Genomic DNA, 13,364 nt, shown 5'->3' with positions numbered 1-13,364 from the left:
CAGTGGGTTAATTGCACAATTATAAAATAGAGTTTCATGGCAAATTGAAAAAAACTGAGATATTTCCTAAATTTAGTAATATAATGTCTTACATACTCATGTAGCTTACAATAGGCAAAAAGATATAAATTTAGTGTGTCCATCATTCAGGTAATGTGGTGTTAATAATTGCAGCATAGTCATTGCCTTAAAAATACAACACTCAAAACCAACACTCACTACCAAGGATGGTTAACTATCTTTGCATTGTCTTTCTTGTTTCTTGAAGATTAATTAAAAAAAAAACTTTCCGAAAAAGAAGTTTCCAAAGAGAAGTAAAGGCCACATTAAACTTAAGATCAACAGATACAAATAAATATTAAAATTCAAATTCAAAATGACCAGAAATTACTTTTAAAGAATATATGAAACACAAAATGAACAGAAATTAAATAAACGATCAGAGCAAAAAAAAAAAACAACAGGTACTAATATAAAAAAATCAATAAATCTTCAAACGAGTGAAACTTGAATTGAATGAGTAAATCAAGCTTGAAACAAACAAAAATCTCTACAGACAAGTTTGAGTTTTGCCTCCTTCTCTCACTGTAAAAGTCGGCGCTTTACTAAAAACTATGTGTTTCTTGAACAGTCTTGGAAAGTACAAATAAAATCAAATTGAATGTTTGATATACATTGCTATTAGTTGTTGAAAGATCATCAGTTCAAGATTTTATTACACTGTAATTTTCATTTTCATCTTCAAAGCTGTATTGACTGGAAAAGAAAATATCTGTAATATTTGAAAACGAATATGATTCGTTTTCAGTGCACTTTATGTCCACTGTAGCGCACCCAATCACAACCAAGTAATTTCATCTGTCTGCTCTATTCCAGCTTTTAAGCATTTCTTTGGAAGCTTATTGCAAATTGACAATTTCTATAGTGCTTCGCCACTCAGAGCTCAAAATCTGAAAGAAAAGATCAACAAACTCTTGTCGGATCCGCGAAAACAGAACCTGACCAGACTCTGCAAAACAAGATGTGTTGAGCACCATGATTTAGTTATGCGTTTTCTTGAGCCCTACCAGCCAATTACGCGTTCTCTCAAAGCTCTTGAGGAGAATAGCAACGCAGAATCGTCTACAAAATCGTCGCAAATGCTGGACGTGATAAACCGGTCACAGTTTGTTATGTGTCTCCATGTCCTAAAAGAAGTTTTCTGCCTGAAGCTGCCTTTGTGCAAGAGTCTTCAGTCGGTTGACTGCGACTTGGCTGCCGCTTGTAGACATGTAAAAACGGTCAGTCAGCCGGGTACCCAGAACAATCTGTAGGCAATTTCTCTGGAAAACATCTAGTAAATTTTCATCTGCTTTTTGGAGTGCCCATGCTTCAGAGCCATATCATTGTCATCACTGTAGCTTTGAATATTCTAATATTGGTTTGTAGACTTATCTTTCTATTCTTCCAAACTTTTTTTAACTGTGAAAAAACACCCTGAGCCTTAGCTATTCTACTTTTAACATCTTCACTGCTCCCACCATCTTTACTAATAATACTACCAAGGTAACTGAAGCTCCAAACCTGATAAATCTTTTCGTTACCTAATGTCACCTGTTCATCTTCACTTATTCCTAGCCTTAGTGACTTAGTCTTCTTAACATTAATTTTCAAGCCTATTTTAACACCCTGAACTCGTAAAACCTCTAAAAATTCATTCATTTTGCTCACACTTTCATCTAATATGCTTAAATCATCAGCATAATCTAAGTCCAGGAGCATTCTTCCTCCCCATTTGATTCCATGGTCTCCAATTGCCTTTCCTGTGCTCCATAAGACAAAGTCCATCAAAATGATCCATATAAAGGGGGATAGAACACAACCCTGCTTAACTCCTGATTTAATACAAAACCAGTTGCTACCCTTATTTCCTACCTTAACCGCAGCAGTATTATTCTCGTACATAGCGCAAATCACTTTAATGTATTTTTCTGGTATACCATACAATGATAAGACTATTGTTAACGCTCTTTTATCAACAGAATCGAAAGCTTGCTCATAATTGATAAAACTGAGGACCAAAGGTGTTTGACAACAAAGGGACTTCTCAATTATTAACCTAAGAGTGAAAACATGGTCGACACATCCTCTACCTTTTCTAAAACCGCATTGTTCTTCCCTTAAAACTTTGTCTACAGCATGTCTCAGTCTAAAAAGTATCATATTACTCAGTAATTTGCTATCTACAGAGACCAGACTAATGCCTCGATAATTACATCAGTCACTCTTGTGACCTTTCTTATACAGTGGTTTAATTAAGGTTTTCCTAAAATCATTGGGTACTTCCCCTTATGTACACATATATTTAAATACTTGGTTTGCTAATGCAATACCATATATATATATATATATATATATATATATATATATATATATATATATATATATATATATATATATATATATATATATATATATATATATATATATATATATAAAATATATATATATATATATATATACCATATATATATATATATATATATATATATATATATATATACCATATATATATATATATATATATATATATATATATATATATATATATATATATATATATATATACCCAGATCAGGTTTACAATTGGAAATAGTTGAAGGAATTGATTATCAAATGACAAGATTGTTCAATTATGTTGGAAGTACTTACAGAGAATTGCCTGAATTTGTAAAAAATAAAAAAGCTTGCATTAATATAAAAAATAATGATAGTAATTGCTTAGGTCAATACTCACTTATCTTCAAACAGCAAATGACAGAAATGTTGATAGACTATCAAAATATAAGCCCAATGAAAATGATTTTGGCTTTAAAGGGATTATTTATTTTCCAATGGATATTCAAGATATCTATAAATTTGAAAACAAATATAATAATAAAATTTGTTTATTTGAAATAAGTGAAAATAAATTGGTTAGACCTTGTATTCATGAAACTAATATCAATTGAAAAACTACTACACATGTGATTTATTTACTCTATTTAGATAATTATTATCTTTTAATTAATATTTAAGTAGATTATTGAGAACTAAAATTGCTAAACATAAACTATAAGAATTTATAATTGTATTTAAAACATGGCTTAGTACTGAGAAAAGTACATAGAATGCTACCATTTACTGAGTCACCCTATTTAAAAGAATATATCAATCATAATATTAAACTACAACAAAAGGGAACAAATGATTCCAAGAAAAAAAAATTTTAACTCATGTATAATGCTTTTTTTGGGAAAACCATGGAAAGTGTTAGAAAAAGAGCAAGTATAAATAATCTTTAACAAGAATTCCTTGGTAACCAGAATGGCCAAGTAAAAAAAAAAATTAGATAAACCTATTTATATTGGATTTGCTGCATTAGAGTTGTCTAAGTTACTGACGTATGAATTTCATTATGAATATATGCAAAAAAAAATAGTGAAAACACTGACTTATGTTATATGAATATGGATAGCTTCAATTATAATATTGGAACTGAGGGTTTTAATGAAGACATTAAAGCTGACCTCCAAGATAGATTCAATACTTCAGATTATACAAAAGATAAAACTTATAACTATATTATATTATATTATATTATATGCATAACTATATTATATAACTATAATATATAGCATAACTATAATATATACATAACTGCTATTTACATAACTATATAATATATACATAATTATAATATATTACTATATTATATGCAGTCAATAAAAAAAAGTGAAAGGGATGATGAAGGACTAATTATCTGGAGCAATAATGTCAAATTTTGTAGTTTAAGATCAAAAGTATATGCTTATTTTAAAAGAAGGTGACAATGAAACTAAAGAGAAGAAAAAATTGAAATGCATCAAAACGAATATTGTTAAAGATAAAATAACATTACAGATTTATAAAGATGTATTATTTGGAAAAGTGGAAAGCTTATCAGAAATTCAGTATACTTTAAGAACAAACAAACAGAATGTTCTTAGAAAAACCAAATAAGGAATCTCTAGACCCTAATGAAAATGAAAAAAAGGTTTTGAAAAATAAAGTAAACAGAGTACCCTGGGGATTTAATTCCTTGAAGCTATAAGCTAGTTCAAGTTCTATTAAGCTAATTAAGGTATTATAGTTATTCATTATCAGTCATTCACTAGCTATTGAAGAGTGAACTCCTATAATCAGATGACCTTTTCAAGTTAAAAGGATTAAATTTGATATTGTTTTGGACTTTTCTATTGCGTAATTTGATGCAAGTATAGACTTCTATGTGTGGACTATAGTATTTATTATGGTGGTCACTCAAGCAAAGTTTGATGAAGGAATGAAACGCCTTCAGGCATCACTGGATAAAATATTAGCAGAGCAGGAAAGTTTTTCTGTCTCAATACTTGCCCCTTAAAACAAAGTTAGGCAAATATCAGCAGAAAATGCTAATTTACAAGATGAAGCAAAAAAGCTTTGAAATGATCTAGAGCAAGGCTTGCCTGTTAAAAAACATAATCAATCAGTGACTGGCAACGTAATGTCTCTTCTTTCTGACAAATTGCAAGTTACCAAGGACATTTCTCTTACCAAGTGCTATCACCTTAAGGGAAATAGCAGTTTAAACATCACTAGTAGGAAAACTAGTGTTCAACTGGCCCCTGTTTTTATATTTCTAGACACAGATCATAGCATTCAGTCGATTCTCAGTGAGGCAAATAAGTTGAAGGATAATGGAATTTGCATTTGCAGAGATCTCCAACCAAAGCTAAACATTCTACAGAATAAGCTTTTGTCTAAGGGAAAGGACATGCGTGATTTGGGTTTGGTTCATCTTATGCATATTAAACAAAAAGGGAGCAAATTATGGTTCAAATTTAAAAATTGTCTGTCTTCACAGTGGGTTAAGATTGACTAGTTATGGTGATTAATAATGCTATTTTGTTTGATCAGATTATTTTTGCTACTTTACACTATGTAATGTTTCTCTATTCATTTGATCCTGTTTTTGTGTGTAATTTTTTGTCCCTCTGTAGCTTATTATGAGTTTATTTTATGTCTTTTTTCTTTTCTTGTGTGTGTGTTTCTATTTATATGAAGTAATTGAGTGTAATAATTTTTCAGTATCCACATTTCATCTTATAGTGAATATGTTCTGTTTTTCTCTTGTTTCTATTTATTTTCAAGCAGTTTCTTTTTCTTTCATTATTTTCAAGTTCTCACTGGTTCTTTGAGACTTTTCTTACAGACCTGACTCCTCAGGTTGTTTTCCTGGATATGAATCTATCTTTAACAACTGATTGACTAGGCACCAAGGTAGTTACCAAGGTAGCACCAATGTAGGCACCTGGTAGAAACCAGTATTAGTTAAAGAAGGTTTCTCTTTTCAATGCCTTTCAAATCTGGAAGGTTCTCATGAGGAAGTACTTTTGAAGTAATGGTGACTGAAATTAGTCTTGGAAAAAAAAAAAATTTTGTATAGTACACTGACCACCTTCTCCTCTAGTCAAGTCTTTCCTCTCAAAATCCATGATTTTTTGCATCAACCTCATTTTCAAAGTAAACATGCTATCCAATCCAGAGATTTCAATATTGACCTTCTAGAAGCTTCAAATGAATCTTCTGCTGAGTTATTCTCTTCTTGCTTTTCTGCATATTTGCTTACTACTTGCCTAATACCTACAAGAATTTCACCTAGTTCTGCTTCTCTTATTGATAATATGGTCAATTTTCCTATTACCTGAACAATTGTTTAGGGTCATGAAACTACTGTTAATAGATGCATTTTGACTTTTGGAACATCTTTTTTCTCTTGCAAAACTACCATAAACTCACTGTTATGGAGTTATTCCAGCCTAAATATCCTGTATTTACACATATAGAATTGCAATCATTTCCATTTTTGTTGATCAGATATTTGAAATCACAAATCTGTAATAGTTTTAAAAACAAATGTAGGCAATATATTTGCACATCAGGGGGTGGGGGTAAAGCATAGCATATATTAAATACATAAACTAACCATTGCTGTATATAATATATGCTATGCTTTACCCCCCCCCCTAATGTGCAAATATATAATAACTCCACAATGATGAGTTTGCAGAAATTTTGCAAGAGAGAAAAGATGTTCAAAAAGTCTAAATGTATCTATCTATTAACAATAGTTTCATGACCCTAAGCAATTGTTCAGGTAATAGGAACATAAACTGCTAATATTTTTACATCTTTGCCAATTCAAGCAAATTTTGTAGTTTAAGTGATATTTCAGATCATTTCTATTATAGAAATTACACATTTTTTTTGTTTTCTCCTTAAACATATGTGGTGAACTAAGATTTCCTACAGGAGACATTTTATACTACCTCACTTATATATAGAAACAAAAAGTCATACAGATGACTTTTTAATACATTACTCTATATTAAGACAGTATAAATAGTCTTACAATGACTTCTCTTTATATACATATAATGCACTAAAATTTCATACAAAAGATATTATATTGTCTCACTAAGAAGTGAGACAATATCCCTCCCTACAGACCTATTTCAGGAGATTTCTAAGGTTTATATTTTGGAAATTGCTTACTTTAAAGTTTTCTTTTTGATTTTTTTAAGTTTCACACTCGTAAGATTTTTTGTTTTTAGTGATTTAGCTTAAGTTTCAGTTTTAATTTTTTGGATTTAAGGTTTTACTGTCAGTGAATTTAGTGTTCAAGGCTCACTTTTAAAGTTTAGTTTACAGTAACAGTTTTTATATTAATCTTTATTTTACTAGTTTACATAATAATCTCATGGGGGGGCTACTCCCTCCATTGTGTTTTAACCCATTATTTTCTGCAAATTAGTGCTTGTCTCACTATGGATTGAGGCAGTATAATGTCTTATGTATGACATTTTAGTGCATTACAGTATATAAAAAGAAAACACAAAAGGTCATATGTAAGACTTTATTTATGCTGTCTTACAAAAGCAGCAGTAGCAGGTTATAACCGTGTGGCATAAATTTAAAATATATTGCTAAAATGAGCATTTGTCAGCGTTGTCTTCGCTTTCCAAACAGTTCGTGGTAACGAACTGTAGTAAGGAGCGACCCGGCTCAATGTGGAATTTCGCATTTTTTGCCAGAAGACAAATCACGGATGCGTGTTTATTTGTTTGTTTTTTTTCCCCAGGGGTGATCGTATCGACTCAGTGGTCCTAGAATGTCGCGAAAGGGCTCATTCTAACAGAAATTAAAAGTTCTAGTGCCCTTTTTAAGTGACCGAAAAAATTGGAGGGCACCTAGGTCCCCTCCCACGCTCATTTTTCCTCAAAGTCACCGGATCAAAACTCTGAGATAGCCATTTTATTCACCATAGTCGAAAAACCTAATAACTATGTCTTTTGGGATGACTTACTCCCCACAGTCCCCTTGGGAGGGGCTGCAACTTACAAACTTTGATCTGTGTTTACATATAGTAATGGTTACTGGAAAGTGTAGAGACGTTTTCAGGGGGATTTTTTGGTTGGGGGGGGGAGAGTTGAGAGGAGGGGTTACGTGGGATGATCTTTCCATGTAGGAGCTTCTCATGGGGGAAGAGACTTTCAATGGAGGGGACGCAGGATTTTCTAGCATTATTTCAAAAAACAGCGAAAAAATAAATATGAAAAGTTTTTTCTACTGAAAGTGACAAGCAGCAGTAAATTTGAAAACGAACAGGCATTATAACGCATGAGGGCTTACTTCCTCGTAACACCTCGTTCTTAACGCTAAAGTATTTTTAGTAATTACAACTACTTATTCTACGGCCTTTGTGATTCAGGGGCCATTCTAAAGGAATTGGGACAAAATTTAAGCTTTAGTGTAAAGAGCAAGGTATCGACGAGGGACGAGCCCCCTCATATGCGCAATAAAAACATACGAATACAGAAGTTCGCTACGTAAGTTAATTCGTAAGTTATGTATATTTTTTACTTATGAAAACGTTCATAAAAAATTTAAAGTTAATGCCTTTTTAAGTAATCAAAAAATTGGAGGGCAACTAGGCCTCCTCCCTCGCTCCTTTTTTCTCTAAATCTTCCGATTAAAACTATGAAAAAGCCATTTAGCCAAAAAAATTAATATGCAAATTTCGTTTTAATTATTTATGTGCGTAGTGCCAAGATCAAAACATACATTAATTCAAAAACGTCCAGAAATTAAACAAAAAAAAACAAGTTTTTTAAATGAAAGAAAGTAGCGACATTAAAACTTAAAACGAACAGAAATTACTCCGTATATGAAAGAGGCTTTTCCTCCTCAATGCCCCACTCTTTACGCTAAAGGTTTTTACTGTTTTAAAAAGTAAAGTTAAGAGAAAGAGTCAAACTTTAGCGTAAAGAGTGGGGCATTGAGGAGGAAAAGCCCCTTTCATATATGGAGTAATTTCTGTTCCTTTTAAGTTTTGATGTCGCTACCTACTTTCATTTAAAAAACTTGTTTTTTTGTTTAATAGCACAAGGTGCAAGAGGTATATGGTTTAAAGACAAAAAACTTGAGCAAAAGATAATTTATGAGTACCAGTAGCTTTGTAAACTAAATGTTTCATTTAAAACCCAAAGGAAAATTAACAATCGCGTGCACAGTAACTGTTAGTCACAGACCAATCACAATCAATGAACTTTTCAACTTCGGACCATGGGTAACGTCAGAGACATTCTCTGATGCAGCTGAAGCTCAAGGGGCTGCAGAGAGAACAAAATTGCTTAAAAACAAACTAAAGGAGGCCTTATACAAACCCATTTTAATGACTGGCTTTATATGAATAAGAAACACATGCCTTCTATATACGTACCATCAATTTAAGTCAAAGTTAAATGGAGATTAACAGGGTTTTCCCTTTTTGATATTTTGAAAGGAGTCCATCAAAATTCTGTTAATTTTCATTGTTTTTAAGGTGGATTTAATCTGTCATTAATGACATTTGTAGATGAAATTTTGAATTTAAGCTGTACTTTTAGTGGATGTGAAAACGTGTCTCATCAGCTTTATAATGAATATAAGACTATTGGGCTTTTTGTCAATAAAGAAGAAACTGCTGCTGTAGCTTTCAATTTTAAAGAGACAAATGGCCGTACTTTTTATCTTTAGCTAATGCTCAAGTGCCCCTTTCTCAAAAATTAGTTTACCTCGGAATGACTATTGAAAAAAATATGAAAGAAACTGTGAAATTATCCCTTGAAAATTAAAAAAAAAACTGTGAATCACTTATGCTTCAATTGTTTCTAATATTAAACAAATAGATAAATTAAATCTTGCAAAAATTTATAATAGCCTAGTTGTACCTCATCTCCTTTCTATTTGTCCAGTTTGGCAGTTTTTAGTGAACCTCAGAAACTATATGTTCGTAGATAGTATAATATCTCAATTCTATCTACTTCTTTCTTCTATGTCAATAGCATCTCATTATTGATCTGCATTTTTTATTTGATTGTCTCTTGGTATTGATTTGCTTTGTATTCATTTATAGCTTATTTATTTTTATATTTGTTTATTATTTTATCTTAAGGGCCTTTATTCCTCTTTTTGTAAAAGATAGGTTATAAATATATTGAATTGAAAAAGAATATGGCTGCATAAAAATGCAGACTTTGTAAAAAAAAAAGGCAAAAGAGAAGAATACAAGTGATTGGAAAATGAAATTTTAATAGGGGCATAAACGACGGCTGAAGACAATTATACAAATAAAATAAATCGGCATAAGAATCTGAAAAGCCAGATGAGAAAAAAAAATTACTGGTGTTGATTTCAATTTGGGGGAAAATAATGGCTGTTACTGTCAAACAAGCTCAACAAACATCTTGTAAGTATAGTAAAAGTATAATATTTGATGTCTAAAGAGATAGATACAGTTTCGAAAAAAGAACATAGAAAAAATGATCAAGCTTGTAGTGAACCAGCAACTGTAAAAAAAGCTCCTGGAGCGAATGGTTCCTTTAGATATACAAGTAGACTCCTTATCAAAACTTTTTCACAGAAACTAGCAAATTATCTTTTTAATGTAAATCCTATTATTTGCACTAGTGAATACCCACCACCCCAATGACGGGTTCTTCATTTAACCTAAACACCAAAACGAAGGAGCTCCAAAAGACCTTACAGGTAGTTTTGTCCACTCCGCGAGTTTCACTAGCGACGACAACGCTGACTACAAGTAAATACGATCAAGCAACGCCATATTTCTCACATTCATCTCCTAGGATTCGATCTCGATGGTCGAAAACGAAATCAAACTTTATTTGGAAAATTATGATAAATAGTAACCTTGAAAGTATTTTGATCCAGATTACGGAAGAACAGGAAGTTGAAATGCCAGCGTTAATCAATAGGTTAGTTCTTTTTTGTCCATTTCTTATGATTCTGATGTTAGATGCTGGCTAAGCTTTTCTGCTAGGCCTGTGTCTAATTCTGTATTTATTCCCTTCACCATAAAGTTAAGTCTTTGTTTGAGACCCCTAGCATTAGCCTAAGGTAAAATTCTAGTTGAGTGACTTTGTGCTAACTCAGAAAGGGGTTTTGGTTAGGAAAATGAAACTTTCAGGGATGGGTGTACAGGCTGAAGTATATGATGCGAAGATATTTTGAAGTAGCCTACCTACCTTCTCTCCTCCTCCTTCTAGAGGGTCCTGACCCTTGATGACCTTTAAAAATATTTGAGCTATAAAAGTGAAACCTTGCAAAACAGATCTTCTGCTTGAATGAAGTAGGACTACAACAAAATTGTTTTCAGCTTCACAACTTTGCTCCATCCCAATTTATAAGGTTTTAAAGGTATGCAAATACATTTCCTAAATTTTGAAAAAAAAACATTGATGTGGCTCAGAATTCTACTCAAGTAACAGGAATTGCACTTTGAGAACTAAAGGCAGGGGAAAAGCAACTGGTAACTGAAAATTAAGGTAAAATGTTGTTTTATCAAAAGTTTAATTGGTATAGCCCTGTCATATAGGCAAATTTCAGCGCCCTCTAGAGGAAGAAGGAGTAGAAATGGGTACTTCAAAATACCTCCCTAGGATATACTTTAGCCTTTAGACATATTCCTGAAAGTTTCATTTTCCTAACCTAAACCATTTCCAAGATAGCCAAAAGTCATTAAACAAGAATTTTACCTTAGCCTAGTTTATCTCCTGTTTAAGCTAAAGTTTAGGTCTAGCCTTGGCCATAGTCTAGGCTAATAACTGAATCCTTACTTTACTACATTCATAATTTGGTAAATTTTTTGCAGTTCACATTTTAGTGAAAATGCCACTTGGTGCTTTTTTTATGTTCTTTCAAATATTATAATTGCTTCTACTACAAATTTTTGAGCTCTTAAAAATGACAAATTTTCAATTAAAGTAGGCTATGAGTAATTGGTTGTTTTTGACAAAATAATACTACATTTTCTCAGTGCAAAAATATTTATAATATGGTTTGTTTAGGTTAGGTTAAAAAGTGCTTAAACTGGCATTTGCGGTAGAAGTGACTATTATATTCATAAAAAACATAAAAAAGGCATCAAGTAGTAGGCTATGCTTACTCTATTGGTAAGTCAATTACATGAACTACAAAAAATTTACCCATAATTTTTACATAAAGGCCTATTTGATTATCATCACTTCTAGTAGGCCTAAAAACATTGGCTGTCAAATCATCTCAGGCCCCTCTGCATAATCAGCAGACCATCCCAAGTTTTGACCAATCTGTACAAGGGTCTTTTGTGACCATTGCTAGAATTTAGGATGTGTGTCTCATTCAACAGAATCTCTTTATGGATAAGGTGACAAAAGCTGTTATTTGATACATAAATCTTGTTTGAATAAACTAAAGCCCCCAATGGTTGTCTCAATGAGTCTGCAGCCATTAGTTCTACAATTGAATGATTGTCCATTGGAACAATCTTTCTGATAATGCTGTCACTACTTCATCTGTTGATGCCTTTAATATTGCTATGGAGAAGTGTTGGTCCATCAAACTATAAAAGACAAGGTAGGATACAATTGAGTTAATGGCTCATCATCATCACTGACCACCAGCAACTCCCTGGAATTATTTCTTGTTTTTCTGAATAATTGAATTTAAGCTTTTTAGTTTTATGTTTATCCTAGGGCTATATTTAGGATCATACCTTAAATTGCATTGTCTTCTGAATAAAGTAGTATCCTGGAGGTGCTGGTTATTGAAGATGTTGAGCCAATGCATCAGCTGCTTCCCATTCTCAAAACCATATCTTTGGTGACTATTCTACATCAACTGCTCCCTTGTAGGCCTCTACACTAGAGACTGAGGCTGCTTCTTCACTTAGGGAGTTGGGAAGACATTGTTCAGTAGCCTAGTCTGGTGTTGGCTTGTTTGCAGTAAAGCTTCTTTGTGTGTCCTCTAATTCTTGTTGACTAGTCAGGTTCAAGCATATGTTGTTGCAAAGACTGAGTGTGCAGCATTTACACTATAATGACATCCCCAGACTTCCATTGATAGGAGAGGGAGTGTCAAGAGCACTTAAGAGGCAACTAACTGAGCATTTCAGTCAAACTTTAATTCTTCATCCACAAGTATCCCCAAATCTCTTTGAGGGTAAATGGTAGTCTTCAGTTTAGAGCACTTAGAAATTGGTAATTCTAGAAGTGCACACTTCTGGTTGACCCTCCTCCTCTATGAGGCAAACTAAAAATGCATGAAGCAGGCTTGCTTACAGGTAACATTACCTATGGAGTGAAGCATATTAGTCCATGAGCCCCATGGGCAGCAGGGCAAAGTCTGTATTCTAAATTTATTTAATAAACCTTGTTTGAGGTTTCTTTTTAATTTTTATCACTGTTTGTTGAATAAATATCCAAAACTGTATACTTCCAAACTGTTCTAATACTTCCAAAACTGTCTTATTACCAGACAAAAAAGTGGCTATTTTATCAGGACTGGTTGCAAAATATCCATATTTAATATGAACAAAAAGTCCTGAAGGATACACTTTGCAGTCCATCTTTTTCTCAAAAGCCAATATAGCAATTTGTTTATACATTTGCCCATGTTCCTTTGCTTTAGTCTGTTAGTTATTTGTATAAAGCAATTGGTGTACTAACAGTGCAACAATCTTTATCTGTCTTTTACAATATATTCCAGCTATGGATGCAGTTATCCTATTTTTTCTGTATTCTAGCCATCTGATGTCAATACAATTTTCCTGAAATTGCATTGCTTCATCCACATAGTTAATTTCAAAGTCAGTACACTGTTCAAAAAATCACTTTTTGCATCTTCCAGAGAATCAGGATCTAAATCCAGGCCACATTAGCTTGTCCATAGTTTTTGTTGGGTTTGAAACTTGCTTTGTAGATTGTTTTGCAAACACTTGTCTTTTA

The 13,364-nt window shown here is 32.4% G+C and overlaps 2 protein-coding genes across 6 annotated transcripts in view; one reads left to right on the top strand and one right to left on the bottom strand.

Annotated features, from left to right (window-relative positions):
• Window positions 1-13,364, bottom strand: part of LOC136031259 (short-chain dehydrogenase/reductase family 42E member 1-like) — a 443,764-nt gene that overhangs the window by 12,280 nt on the left and 418,120 nt on the right. The window contains exon 1 of one of the 5 annotated variants that reach the window (XM_065710680.1): window positions 6,974-7,072. The exons of 1 other annotated variant lie outside the window; for it this stretch is intronic. The gene's annotated coding sequence lies outside the window, so the exon portion shown is untranslated. Of the gene's footprint in view, window positions 1-6,399; window positions 7,073-13,364 lie in introns of those variants that run through there. 3 more of the 5 variants (XM_065710679.1, XM_065710681.1, XM_065710682.1) reach the window with 3 other exon arrangements.
• The window catches only part of LOC136031257 (ornithine decarboxylase antizyme 2-like), a 50,057-nt gene continuing 46,833 nt past the window's right edge, over window positions 10,141-13,364 (top strand). Inside the window, exon 1 of the mRNA XM_065710675.1 lies at window positions 10,141-10,355. The gene's annotated coding sequence lies outside the window, so the exon portion shown is untranslated. The remainder of the gene's footprint in view (window positions 10,356-13,364) is intronic.

The sequence above is a fragment of the Artemia franciscana genome, chromosome 9 (genome assembly GCF_032884065.1).
Source record: "Artemia franciscana chromosome 9, ASM3288406v1, whole genome shotgun sequence".
NCBI lineage: Eukaryota > Metazoa > Arthropoda > Branchiopoda > Anostraca > Artemiidae > Artemia > Artemia franciscana.
This window is presented reverse-complemented; position numbering and strand designations above follow the sequence as displayed.